Source organism: Cnephaeus nilssonii (genome assembly GCF_951640355.1).
Source record: "Cnephaeus nilssonii genome assembly, chromosome: 16".
NCBI lineage: Eukaryota > Metazoa > Chordata > Mammalia > Chiroptera > Vespertilionidae > Cnephaeus > Cnephaeus nilssonii.
In genome coordinates this window covers 27939862-27952694 of record NC_137087.1, presented here as the reverse complement: position 1 = coordinate 27952694, position 12833 = coordinate 27939862, and the positions used below count along the sequence as shown (strand labels likewise).

At 38.7% G+C, this 12833-nt stretch overlaps 1 protein-coding gene across 8 annotated transcripts in view; it reads right to left on the bottom strand.

Annotated features, from left to right (window-relative positions):
- Window positions 1-12833, bottom strand: part of ANK3 (ankyrin 3) — a 597115-nt gene that overhangs the window by 480062 nt on the left and 104220 nt on the right. The window lies entirely within an intron of this gene.

Genomic DNA, 12833 nt, shown 5'->3' with positions numbered 1-12833 from the left:
GCATGAAGATTTGTGCAAGAATGGGCCTTCCTTCCCCTGGCTGTGGGCACCACCTTCGCTCTGGCCAGAGCCGCCTTTACGCTCTGGCCCGGAGTCGCCTTTCTGCCTTCCCACACTGCCCAGAGGCCCAGAGCTGCTGGGGTGGTGCAGAACACCTGCGTCGTCACCATGGAGACAACGCAAGTGTCCCGCCCCACCCCGGGCCACTCAGCGCCTGCATATGCAAATTAACCCACCATCTTTGTTGGGTTAATTTGCATACTCACTCCTGATTGGCTGGTGGGTATCACGAAGGTACGGTCAATTAGCATGTTACTCTTTTATTAGGTAGATATGCATAACCCATGGACACAGGCAATATGTTTTAAAGTCCTAGGGGGTATGTGAAGGAGTGGAGGGGTAAAGCGGGCAGGGGTGGGGTGCGGGGTAGGGCGACATCTGTAATATTTTCAACAATAAATTTTAAAAAACCTCAAATGCATAATAAATTAAATGTTTATGTTTCTATATGTAATAGCATCACACAATTGTGGTCTGTGTGACAGCTATAATAAACTAAGCTGTTAATAGACTTTTTTAATGTTTCAGGTGGCACATTGACTTGGATCATTAACCACAGGATAACAACTGAAGTCACAGACTGTGGCATCAAGCATGATAAAAACTCTGGAAACGAATGGCATGAAAGAGAATGCCCTTATCTCCATACAGCTGACTTCATTCCATAGTAGACCATATAACTGGTTTAAAGGAAAAAAAAAGAGACTGGCACTACCATTCAGAAAGGAAAAAATCCTGTAATTTCTCCCTTTTGACAAATATCATGTTCTAACTAAAAGGTCTCAGATTTCACTGGCAATTATAATTTACCACAGTCATCTTTTAAAATTTAGTATTTCAACCAGCTTCTTTTCAGCATGTCTAAAGAGCTGCTGATTTTCCTCCCAACCAATAATGAAGATAAAAATTTCCTTTAATTTTCTGCAATTTAGCTCTTCCCTAACAATTATTAACTGCTATTTGGATTTCTGAAAATAGCCAAAGTGGTCTTTGATCCACAAACTCTTTTTATGTTTACCCTGGATGAACTTTATAAAAAGCACATATTGAAAATGCACATATAGATAACTTCAATTCATTCTTTCTCTTCCTATATTTCTACTTCCAAGTGAGGAACTGAGCATAGTCCAAAGCTGTTGAAGGAATAACTCATGACTAACTCTTGGAATCCAGTAGCATAGTATAGCCCTGCCCTGTCTTCTACAGCAACCACGAGCCACATGTGGTGGCTGAACACCTGAATTGTGGTGATTGTGAATAGAGATGTGCTGTGAGAGCAAAATACATACTGGACTACAAACACTTAGTGTGAAAACAGGGTATAAAATTCCTCGTCCATAATTATTTATACTTATGACTAGAGGCCCGGTGCACAAAATTCGTGCACGAGGGGGGGCGGGGAGGCTGTCCCTCAGCCCAGCCTGCACCCTCTCCAATCTGGGACCGCTTGAGGGATGTCCGACTGCCCGTTTAGGCCCGAACCCAGTAGGATCGGGCCTAAACGGGCAGTCGGACATCCCTCTCACAATCTAGGATTGCTGGCTCCCAACTGCTCACCTGCCTGCCTTCCTGCCTTCCTGATTGCCCCTAACCACTTCTGCCTGCCAGCCTGATCACCCCCTAACCACTCCCCTGCCAGACTGATTGATGCCTAACTGCTCCCCTGCCAGCCTGATTGCCCCTAACTGCCCTCCCCTGCTGGCCTGATCACCCACAACTGCCCTCCCTTGCAGACCTGGTCCCTCCCAACTGCCCTCCCCTGCTGGCCATCTTGTGGCAGCCATCTTGTGTCCACATGGGGACAGCCATCTTGTGTGTTGGAGTGACAGTCAATTTGCATATTACTCTCTTATTAGATAGGATAGAGCCCTGGTGCACGGGTGGGGGCCGGCTGGTTTGCCCTGAAGGGTGTCCCGGATCAGAGTGGGGGTTCCCTTGGGGCATGGGGTGCCCTGGGCTAGGGGCCTGTGGTGGTTTGCAGGCTGGCCACACCCCCCGGCGACCCAAGCAGAGGCCATGGTATCTGGGATTTATTTATCTTCTATAATTGAAACTTTGTAGCCTTGAGCAGAGGCCAAGGCAGGGCAGGAAGCTTGGCTTCCTCCATCGCCAGGGGCAACCCTAGCCTCCTGCTCTTTACAGCTCCGTGGCTGCCACCATTTTTGTTGGGATTGATTTATCTTCTATAATTGAAACTTTGTAGCCTTTAGTGTATTCCAGGGCTGGCCAGGGTGTGCAGGAAGCTTGGCTTCCTCCATTGCCGGGGAAACCCAAGCCTCCTGCTCACTCCATGGCTGCAGCCATCTTGGTTGGGTTAATTTGCATACCCATTCCTGATTGGCTGGTGGGCGTGGCTTGTGGGTGTAGCAGAGGTATGGTCAATTTGCATATTACTCTTTTATTAGATAGGATAGGTTGAAATAAATGATATTACTCTAGATATATTAAATGAAATCAAATACATTAAAATTAATCATATCTCATTCACTTTATTCCTTTATGAAGCTACTAGAAAATGTAAAATTATATATGTAACATTTGTGGTCTACATTCTATTGCCTTTAAAAAATATTTTAATTTTTTAAATATTTTTTTATTTTTTAAATTGATTTCAGAGTGAAAGGGAGAGAGAGATAAAAAAAAATATCAGTGTGAGAGAGAATCATTGATCAGCTGCCTCCTGCATGACCTCTACTGGGAATCAATCTTGCAACCTCGTCATGTGCCATGATCTCCTGGTTCATAGGTCGAAGTTCAACCACTGAGCAACACCGGCAGGCCCTACATTCTATTTTGATTGAACAATGCTGATTTAGTAGAAGAAGATTTTATACAGGCAAAATTTTAAGGCACCGAGGAAGTTAGGATAGGAGGGAACCCATATAAGAAAAAAAAAAAAATAAGAAATAACTTCTACGTGCCCAGCATTTTACCAACAAAGCTCTCCAAAACTCTGTGTCCTCTAACAATGGCCAACTAACACCCTGAAGGCAGGGACAGCATGTCCTGTAAAAATCAGCATGGGGCCTTGCTCAGAGGAGTATTTAAGAAATGTATGCAGGATAAATGTGCTCTTAAGGAAATGAGCAGCAAAGATAATCTAACATGGAAGATAAAAGCATTTACATCTGGTGTTACTTAGTTTTTGTTTTTATAATTTAAAATTTATAAGCTTTTAAAAATATATTAGCTAATATTACTTAATGCTCTCTGTGTGTTACAATTATTTTCTGATTACATCCATATAACAAGCCTCCAAGACATGCACTATTCCCTCCATTTTAGAGATGAAGACACAGGGTTTAGAGGCATTGAATGACTTCTCTAAGGTCACAAGAATAGTAAGCAACAGAACTGGTGTTCAAAGCCAGGCAGTCTGGCCTAGTTCTTAGCCACATGCAATCCTGCCTCTCAAATCTAAGGATCTAGAGCAGTGGTTCTCAACCTTTCTAATGCTGCGACCCTTTAATACAGTTCCTCATGTTGTGGTGACCCCCAACCATAAAATTATTTTCGTTGCTACTTCATAACTGTAATTTTGCTACTGTTATGAATCGTAATGTAAATATCTGTGTTTTCCGATGGTCTTAGGTTCTACAGCAGCGGTTCTCAACCTGTGGGTCATGAGAACCACTGCTCTAGAGTATGTTGATAATATAAGTAATAATAACTCATCATTGTGTAGATGCAACTCAAAAAATTAACATAAACAGCGAGGCAGTTTTCCATCTTTCGTCCTGGTTTCTTATTTGTTTGCCAGGAATGGAAAGCACACCTCCCCTGAACATAATGTCCATCAACCTATTTAGATGAAGGAAAGGAAAGACTGAGTGTATCATTTCCAGCCTCTTCTAGGACAGCGTGAAAGTAGGTTCCCTTGTTAAGAACTACGGGAAAAGAAGATTGGCCTAGATAATTGAAAATGTTGGTCAATTCACACAAACAAAAATGAACTGAGAATTTCACATTTAATGGTTCTATTTTACTATATTTTTAAGATCAACTTTAAAGTGACAAATGACATTAATAAAAGTTACATTTGTCTTCAGTAACATCATAAGTACAGTTCACAAGTTTCTGTCTAGCCTTCCGCAAAAGACTTTGTGGCCATTTAGGAGATATGGGCATTGGAGGAAGGAAAATACAGGGTGTCCCAAAAAATGTATATACATTTTAACAGCTGATTCTATTACATTTTGAAAATGAAATGCATTTTAATAAACACTGCCTTTATAATTATTCAAAGTATGTATACATTTTTGGGGGGGGAGGGATACCTGGCATTGGGCACTGACTGTGAACCAAAATTAATTCTGAGCACATAACACTGCAATCTAACAGTCAGGAAGGAGTTTCTGGAGGTCAAGTTATAAGTGAAGTTACTTCACATAAATCCCAGTGGCACCTGAAACCCATGCTGTGGTTATTTCTGCAGTTCTCGATTGCAGAATTAGAGATAATCCTAAGAAAACAATCCCACTGCACCATGAGACAAGGTTATTTTGGTAGAACCAGCCAACCGGAAGCTCTTTGAGCTTCTTTTCCTTGTGATCAAAGTCATAATCAAAGTAATACAGCATCCCTGAAGGAATGGCAGAAGTTAACAACAGCATAAAAGACAGGAGAGATGCAGATATGGTAATTTCTAATATGTGCATAGAATAAATGGATCTTGAAGAATAGCAGCAAATTACTATATGCTTAATCAAGGATGAATGGATGTCTACCTGCCATTCCGGACATGGTCAGCTTACAAGAACAAGCTGATTCAGCTCCTGGAACCCACTTTGCAACCTCTGACTGTACAAATACTGGATTCTATAAAGCAGAAACACCAGCAACAGTCTATTTTACCTAGTAAGGATGGCTCTAACACTTTCTTCCATGTCTGGTCTTAGGATCACATCTACTCTTTGGCCGTATTCCACCACTTAGTCTGCAAGAACGTTGACCATCTTGCAAAGCCCCAGGCTACCACAACAGCTAAGGAGATTGCTGACATCATACTGACAGATCCTAAAGACCCAGCAGTTACCCTGGATGCTTCACAAAACATGTGTGCCAGAAAGCAAGAGATACAACGCACAGGGGCAACAGCAGGTTATTCACAGAAATGGTGATAGGGTTTAGTGCCTGGCAAGTGATCATGACAAGTTCCATTGGTAAACTCCTAACCAGGCATTTTTTTGTGGCATGATTTTGGCTATGCCACTCTGCTTGCCCACATTGCTCCACTTCTGCCATAACTCCAAGCTTTGCTCTTCAGGCTTCCTTTCAATTCTGCAAGCTGACTGATAGCCCTTGATAGATTCTTTTTCGGCATAAGTTAGCTAGAAGCAGTTCGTTGTTTGCAAACAAGTACCATATACTAAATAATTATAGGTTATAGGATTTATGGGGCAATAAACTAAAGAAAAGCACAAAGATCACTGTGCATTATGGCGCCTCAGCACACACCATATTCAGTCAGCATGCAAAGTCAGGCACAGAGAGGTTGGAGAGGAGTCAAGTGAATAATCGAGTGGCTGAGTTCCTCAAAATCTGGACTAAACTACTTCAAGACAGATAAGAGTTTGAGCGTGTCCCCCTCAAATATTCCTTCCAACAGTATGGTAGGCTATCTGGGCTGTTGATTGCCTAAATGCTACAAGAAGCTACAGCTGAAGGTAACATTCCCCAACTACAGTAATTCAGGGGAAATGCTCCCCAACCTTCTTTCTGCAAGCATAGATCCTGGTGGCAAGAAGGGGTAGAAAGAAAACGAGGGGCTCTTTTCCTTTTGCTTCCCTCTGTTTGGAACCTACAGAGCATTTCTATTAGTCAAGCAGTATGAATGAACCCCATGTCTTTGCCGAGATCAACACCATATAGACATTTTTAAAGTTGTCAAGGGCCACAGCAATGCCTAGCAAGATAACTGATACTTTAAGCAAACACAACAATTAATCCTAAGGAGTTTTATGCACTGATTACTTAACTCTCACCATTATAGTTATGCCCAAACCTAAGGAATTGATGATAATTTTTTTCTTACCCTTTTTAAACATTTTATGCCTATTCAGCAGCCTGGAAGTGAAACACAAAATGTGCTTTAATCAAAACACATGAAGTATTGCCTTATATAAAATGTTATTCCTCGATTTCCTTCCCAGGATGTCTTTCCTTGATGTCCAAGAACTCACTGTAAAGAGAATAAGTACTTGAGGATACTGTAGAGGTAAGTGTGGAAGTCAGCTTTAGGGGGGAAATGGCAGCTCCAATTTTTTTTCATGTAGCAAGTAAAAGTCTTTAATCCATAATCAGGAAAAGGATCGTGATATAAAAATCATAATTTTTAAGGTTTCCATTGCTTTCTGGATCGCTTCTCAGCCTTTTGTCTAAGATCAAGTGTGTTTTCTGGGCATTCTCAATATTTACACAAGTATTTATTCATTTCCTTCAGGATCTTTACGGCTGGCTGGCCAAATTTGGGTTTTCTACAGTAAAATTAAGTATGTACTAAAGATAATTGTCATTAAAATATTTTAAGAAAAATACTCTTATTCAGAGGAATTGTGGTGAATTCCAGGTTTTCCTCACTCGAGTTTTATTTACCCCTTTATTTTTCTGCTGACTCAAAACCGAGACAATGAAAAAAAAAATGAAGGTGTCTACATGCATCTCTGTGAGTGAAATGCCTTTAACCTTTGACTCAAAAGCTATTAGAGTGAAAGCACTTACTTATACATTAAAGATAGATGACCTGGAACCAACATCTACTTTCCATGTGCTCTAAAAAAACAAATGTGGGTAAGTCACCTGTAGAGGCTTTCTTCCCTACATCCTGGCATTGGGTAAATGACTAATATCCATAGAGGAGGTTTATATAACACAAAGTTATCAAGAAATTATCCACTTTAAATGTATATGGAGCATGAGAATAATCTTTTCCGCTTTCCCCTTTCTCTCTCTAACCTGCCCATCTACCTATATAAAGATTTGAACTTCCCTTTCTGTCTCTTTTCCTATAATCCTCTCTATCTTTCTACATGGAGATAGTTAAAGCAGGGGCTACAGCCATGGAAAGACATACAATCTAAGACTAAGTCCTGGGCTACAGCTTTCACTTCTATCAAATGAGGCAACATTTAATAATTCACTGTATTCTATTTGGTTCTTTTGACACTTTCTTTAAAAATAAATCTCTTGCCCTAACTGGTTTGGCTCAGTGGATAGAGCATCGGCCTGCGGACTCAAGGGTCCCAGGTTCGATTCCGGTCAAGGGCATGTACCTTGGTTGCGGGCACATCCCCAGTAGGGGGTGTGCAAGAGGCAGCTGATGGATGTTTCTAACTCTCTATCCCTCTCCCTTCCTCTCTGTAAAAAATCAATAAAACATATTTTAAAAAAATAAAATAAATCTCTTTGTCAGTTAAAGACTCACTCTTTCTAAGAGACTGGCTCACAACATGTATCTGATTTTCTTCAGTCTCTTGTGTTTCAAACATATGTTATTAACTCATTTGTTATAACACATTTTGCAATGTTATTATAAACCAATATTATTAACATAATCATAATCATACCTTTTGCATTTTACCCACAAGGATAAAGAGATATATATATATATATATATATATATATATATATATATATATATATATATATATATTTCTTCTGACACAGGTATATCTATGAGTAATATGTAAACACACAGAATTTTTACAGATCTTTGGCATTTTGCAGCCTGTATTTTATCTGCAGAAAATTTACATTCATAGCAAGCCTATTTTTATAACTTTGTTTGGATTAGGATGGCATAGCAATAGGTTCACTACGAACAGGTCTTAGAAGCTTACAGGATTAGTCCTTGATTTTGCCTGAGAAACACATGCTCTCTGGCTTCTTTGCAATCACCTTATAGAGAATGGTAATTGCTCCTCTTAGGTAATCATTTCAATCATAGGCTGATTTTGGCTGAATGGCATCCTTTAGATTGTTACTACTTCCAACAAGCTCTGGTGCCTGAGGGACTGGAACATTCTAGAGAAAGAAATAAATGTTCAGACCTGGATATTAAGCATAGGGCTTGTCAACTCAAATCCTTAGAAGATCAAAATTTTTAAATGACAGGTGAAAGCTCCATATTTCCCCCAACATATTGCCAAGAAGAAAGTCAGAGAAATTAAAAGAGGAGAGAGGACAGATTGACAGTTCATGCTGAATCTTTTCCATCCACGCAATTCTTCGGCATGAGGTTCTTAGCCTTTTTAATATTCCTAACAGCATGCCTGCAATATCATGTACAGCATCCCTGCTATGATGCTCAATGAGGAAAAGAAGAGAAATTTGAGGGAAATACATGGATTTTACCCGACATGAATAAGAAGGTAATGCAAATAAGAATATAACACTTCTGGGTTTGTCAGTTTTGCACATGTGGCTTTGTCCTACATACTGTGTGTTCTCTTAATAATTAGATAGTGTGAAAATGTTCAGAAGGGAAAAACATGCTTGAAATAGATCTTTAACAGGCTGTGAAATGGCTGAACACTCAACATAATGAAACATCAAAACTGAAATTAAAATCTGCCCCCAAAATCCATTGTTATGATCATTAATAAGAACAATATTTTATATGTCAAAAATGCTTGCTCTAATCACACATGGAAACAGACTCTTTCACAGTGATTAGCTTATTGTGGAAGCCAAGCAAACTCATATTTTTATACTGTGTCAAAAACAATTTTCCAGATTCTCTATCTTCCAAACCTGGTAGGGTCTTAGAACAAAATGATGACAGGTACCCACAGGTTTTTCTATTGGTTGCTCTAATGGTCTTAATATAAAGTCAACAGAATACAGAACATGCCTCACTTTAATCAAATGCAATATACAAATGTACAACACTTTTGAGACCAGTAAATTATAGGAAGACTAAGTTGAAAAATAAATCCGAATCATATAAAAGAATTCACTCTAAGTATGCAATTCTTCCTTAAAAAATAAGGCCACTTAAATGTATTCTTTAAAAATCTTATTAGGATTCCTATCACTAAAATGAGCTCCAAATAGAAGAAAATAGAATCATTAAATCAACTATTCATTTAGAGTCCTAGCAGACCAGGAGACTAGAAATCCAAAACTTAGATAAGATATAAGCAAGTAAGTTATAAAAAAAAAGACTATTTACATTAAAAATTTACTCTATAACACATAAAAGGATTCACTCTGAATATGAAATTTTTCTGATTAAAAAAAAATACAGCCATTTTAAATGTGTCCATTTTAATGGGGGGAAAGGGGAAACATCTGTAATACTTTCAACAATAAAGATAAATTTAAATTAAAAAAAAATGTGTCCATTTAACATTCTTAGCATTCCCCTCCACTAAAGTGGGCCTCCAAATGTTGGAAAATAGAAACATTACAACAATTGTCTTTTTAGAGATTTATAGACCAGGAGACTAGAAACCCAAAAACTCATCTCAGAAATGTCTATCAACATTTATTCAGAGAAATCCTTATGAATTATGTCTCCTACCAAAGACGTTTTTTCTCCTTTTGATTTTGTAGCAATCAAATCAGGAATTGCAAATCAGAACAGAAGCGAAAAAACAGACTGCCAAGATATCATTATGTGAATAGAGGTTATAGGATTGTGTTACCTTGTTTAATTAATTGACTTAAACACACATTAGTCATCTGTATACTGTCAGTGTACAAATACGTTATCCATCCATGTCATTGTATTGGCTCAGCAGCCTCTCTGTTCAGGGCACTTTGTGAGCTGCCTAGTGACCAGTAAAGTGACAGGTACAACCCCTGGCTATCACAGAAGAGCCAGAATGGGTGCGGTCATTTCCCACCTCCACCACTTTCCACCTGTTTAAATTCTGCATCTCCCTCAAGAATCACTTTAAAGGCCAGATTCCATGGAATTTCTTGTGTCTGGACTTTGTCCTACTGTAGGCTGGCCTAGCATGCTGTCTTCATTCTCCTGGGCATGCACAGAAAGAATTCAAGATAGAACATGAGTGGGACTTTTACTCCACAACTAGACAGAAATTCTTTAGAAAAGGACTGCTTCAATGTCATCGTTGTATCTATCACGCCGCTTTCCACAGAGCTCCTCCTTGTCCAAGTAAATTTCACCAAAGGAGCAATCTAATTCATGATGGCAACTTCTGGTCTGTGCTGCTTTGAGAAAAAGTCTCCTTGGACTATGAGAACCACAATTCTTTCTTAAGAATAACCAAAGCCCTAGCTGATTTGGCTCAGTGGATAGAGCATCGGCCTATGGACTGAAGGGTCCCAGGTTCAATTCCAGTCCAGGGCAAATGCCTGATTGCAGGCTCGATCCCCAGTTGGGAGTGTTCAGGAAGCAGCCGATCAATGATCCTCATCATTGATGTTTCTCTCTCTCTCTCCCTTTCCCTTCCTCTCTGAAATCAATAAAAATATATTTTTAAAAAAGAATAACAAAATAAAATAGCAAGACATTCCTTATAAGGACTGAATCAATTTAAATTTTTTTCTTTATTTTCATAATTCTTAAAGTGTATATTTTTAAGTGGTTCACAAAGCTTGGTTCTTATTTCTAGACTTGACTTTACTGAAATACTCCTAAAACTTTTGGTGAAATGATACTAAAGAAGATTCAGCATTTGAGTTAAGTATACTCCAACTGATACATTTGGGCAGAATTCTTTGTTTGAAACTAACTTATAAGCTGATAGGGAAGCCCATTTCAACATATAGCATATTATTCTTAAAAAAAAACACAGTGATGCAGACATACTTGGTACACTGGACACAAGTTAGCTGTTATATTAAACTACTATAGCTATAGCCACCCTAATAAAGAGACAAGAACCATGTAAAGTTAACACATCTACAACACCCATTTGTGATAGTCATCTATTTATGTGATACTCCTTAAAACTTTATTAGAGGCAAATATTTCCCTTATCTATATACCTCATCAGTTCCTTAGCAAACCCTTACTTCTAGGATGCAAAAATAAACTGTTCCTGTCTTGACTACATAACTCAAAAATAGTAAATTGAACACAACTAAGGTTTGTTATATATTAATAGCAATGTTTCTTCACACAGCAAAGAAAATAATACCTTGGAAACTTAAAACCAATTCTTATAAAATTAAATTCTAATTTCTCATAAAATAAATTGTTTTTGATACAAAAGTCAAAATATCAAAACTGTGACTACATGTATTCATTCCAAAGAAATTCCTATATCAAAAAGCATTTTTCATGAAAGTAACAGCTCCAAAATGAAATGTTTTCTCAGTGATTTCACAGTTAAATATCAATATCTTATGTAAACTTGCTCTGTTTTGCTAAATATTACAATCATTATGACATAAAAGCAATTCACAGTGACCATTACATAAAAAATAAGATGAGAATTTCTGGAGTAGTAATGATCAAATAAATGATGAATAACTCCCCTAATTTGTTAATAACCCCTAAAGACAAATTCTTACTATTGTGGCGTTGGTAGTTATGGTAGACTTATAAGATAATAAAAATTAAGAGTTCATTAACTTGATAAACAAGTTTCCTCTCCCGTCATGATGTGTAGATTATAGTGGACATGTCTTTTTAACATTCCTAGAGTGTTCATGTCAATATTTGATAGCTGTCTTCTTTTAAAGCATCGTGAAGAATAGAATGCTGATGCCACTCTTCTTATGCCAAATTTTCTAGCATTAGACTTGCATGAAAGATGATCTATATTTGAGGCAGCTTCTATGGCATTATCACTTTATCTTTCCTGTTGATTCCCCCTTTGTGTAATAATTTAATCAGATTCATCTACAAATGCAGGCAGCTCTATCCCTAAAATTCATATATCCCCATCTGTCCACGTTTATCCATCTCTTGCTACTTCCCTGGTGAAAGCCATCATCTTTCTTTCATATGGACACTTATGATGGTCTCCTAACTGGTGTTCTTGCTTCCTTTTCTGTCCCCTACAATCCATTCTCCACACAGCAACTACAACACATCCCCCCGCTTAAAACCATCCAGATTAAATGTAACGCTGCCCGGGCAGCCCTGCATGGACCAGGCCCGGCCTCCCTCCCTCCCTCCACAGCCCCTCCCTACTGCTCTGCCTTTCTCTTTATTCCTGGCACTCAGCAAGCCCACTTCCAACTCCATATTTTGCTGGAATACTCAGTGCCTGGTTCCTGGGGACTTCACTGGCTGCAGAACCAAACGCATCCTACATAACCATCATGACCAAGTAATTCGCTCGCACTTCACCCTGGTTATTTTCTCCACAGCACTTACCACTCTCTAAAATGATCTTTTCCATTAATCTTTAATGTGTGTATTGTCTGTGTCTCCCACTATAAACATGATCTGTCTCATGCCAGGCACCTCATTTGCTTTACCACCAAACCATAGCTGAAACATGGCAAAAGCTCAATAAATATCTGTTAGCTGAATAAAGAGCCCCAGCAATATATGAGTACATACAGAAGTTTTATGTTGCAGAGTTATAATTAGCCTTTGATAAGACAGCAGCATCCTAGGTATGAAGAATTTCACAACTGTGGCTCCATGAAGAACAGCTTATTTGGTCACCTGAAGCAAATAATATGCTGTCAGGTAAGAACCTTAGCAATTATTGTCTGTGAATATCAATAGGGCCAACAAAGCAGTACGTTGTTTATTTTTAATTCAGCTCTCTACACAAGCCTAACCAAAATTAGGAAAGTATAAACAAAAAAAAATTATTAAAAAAAGAGGTCTCTGGGCAGCT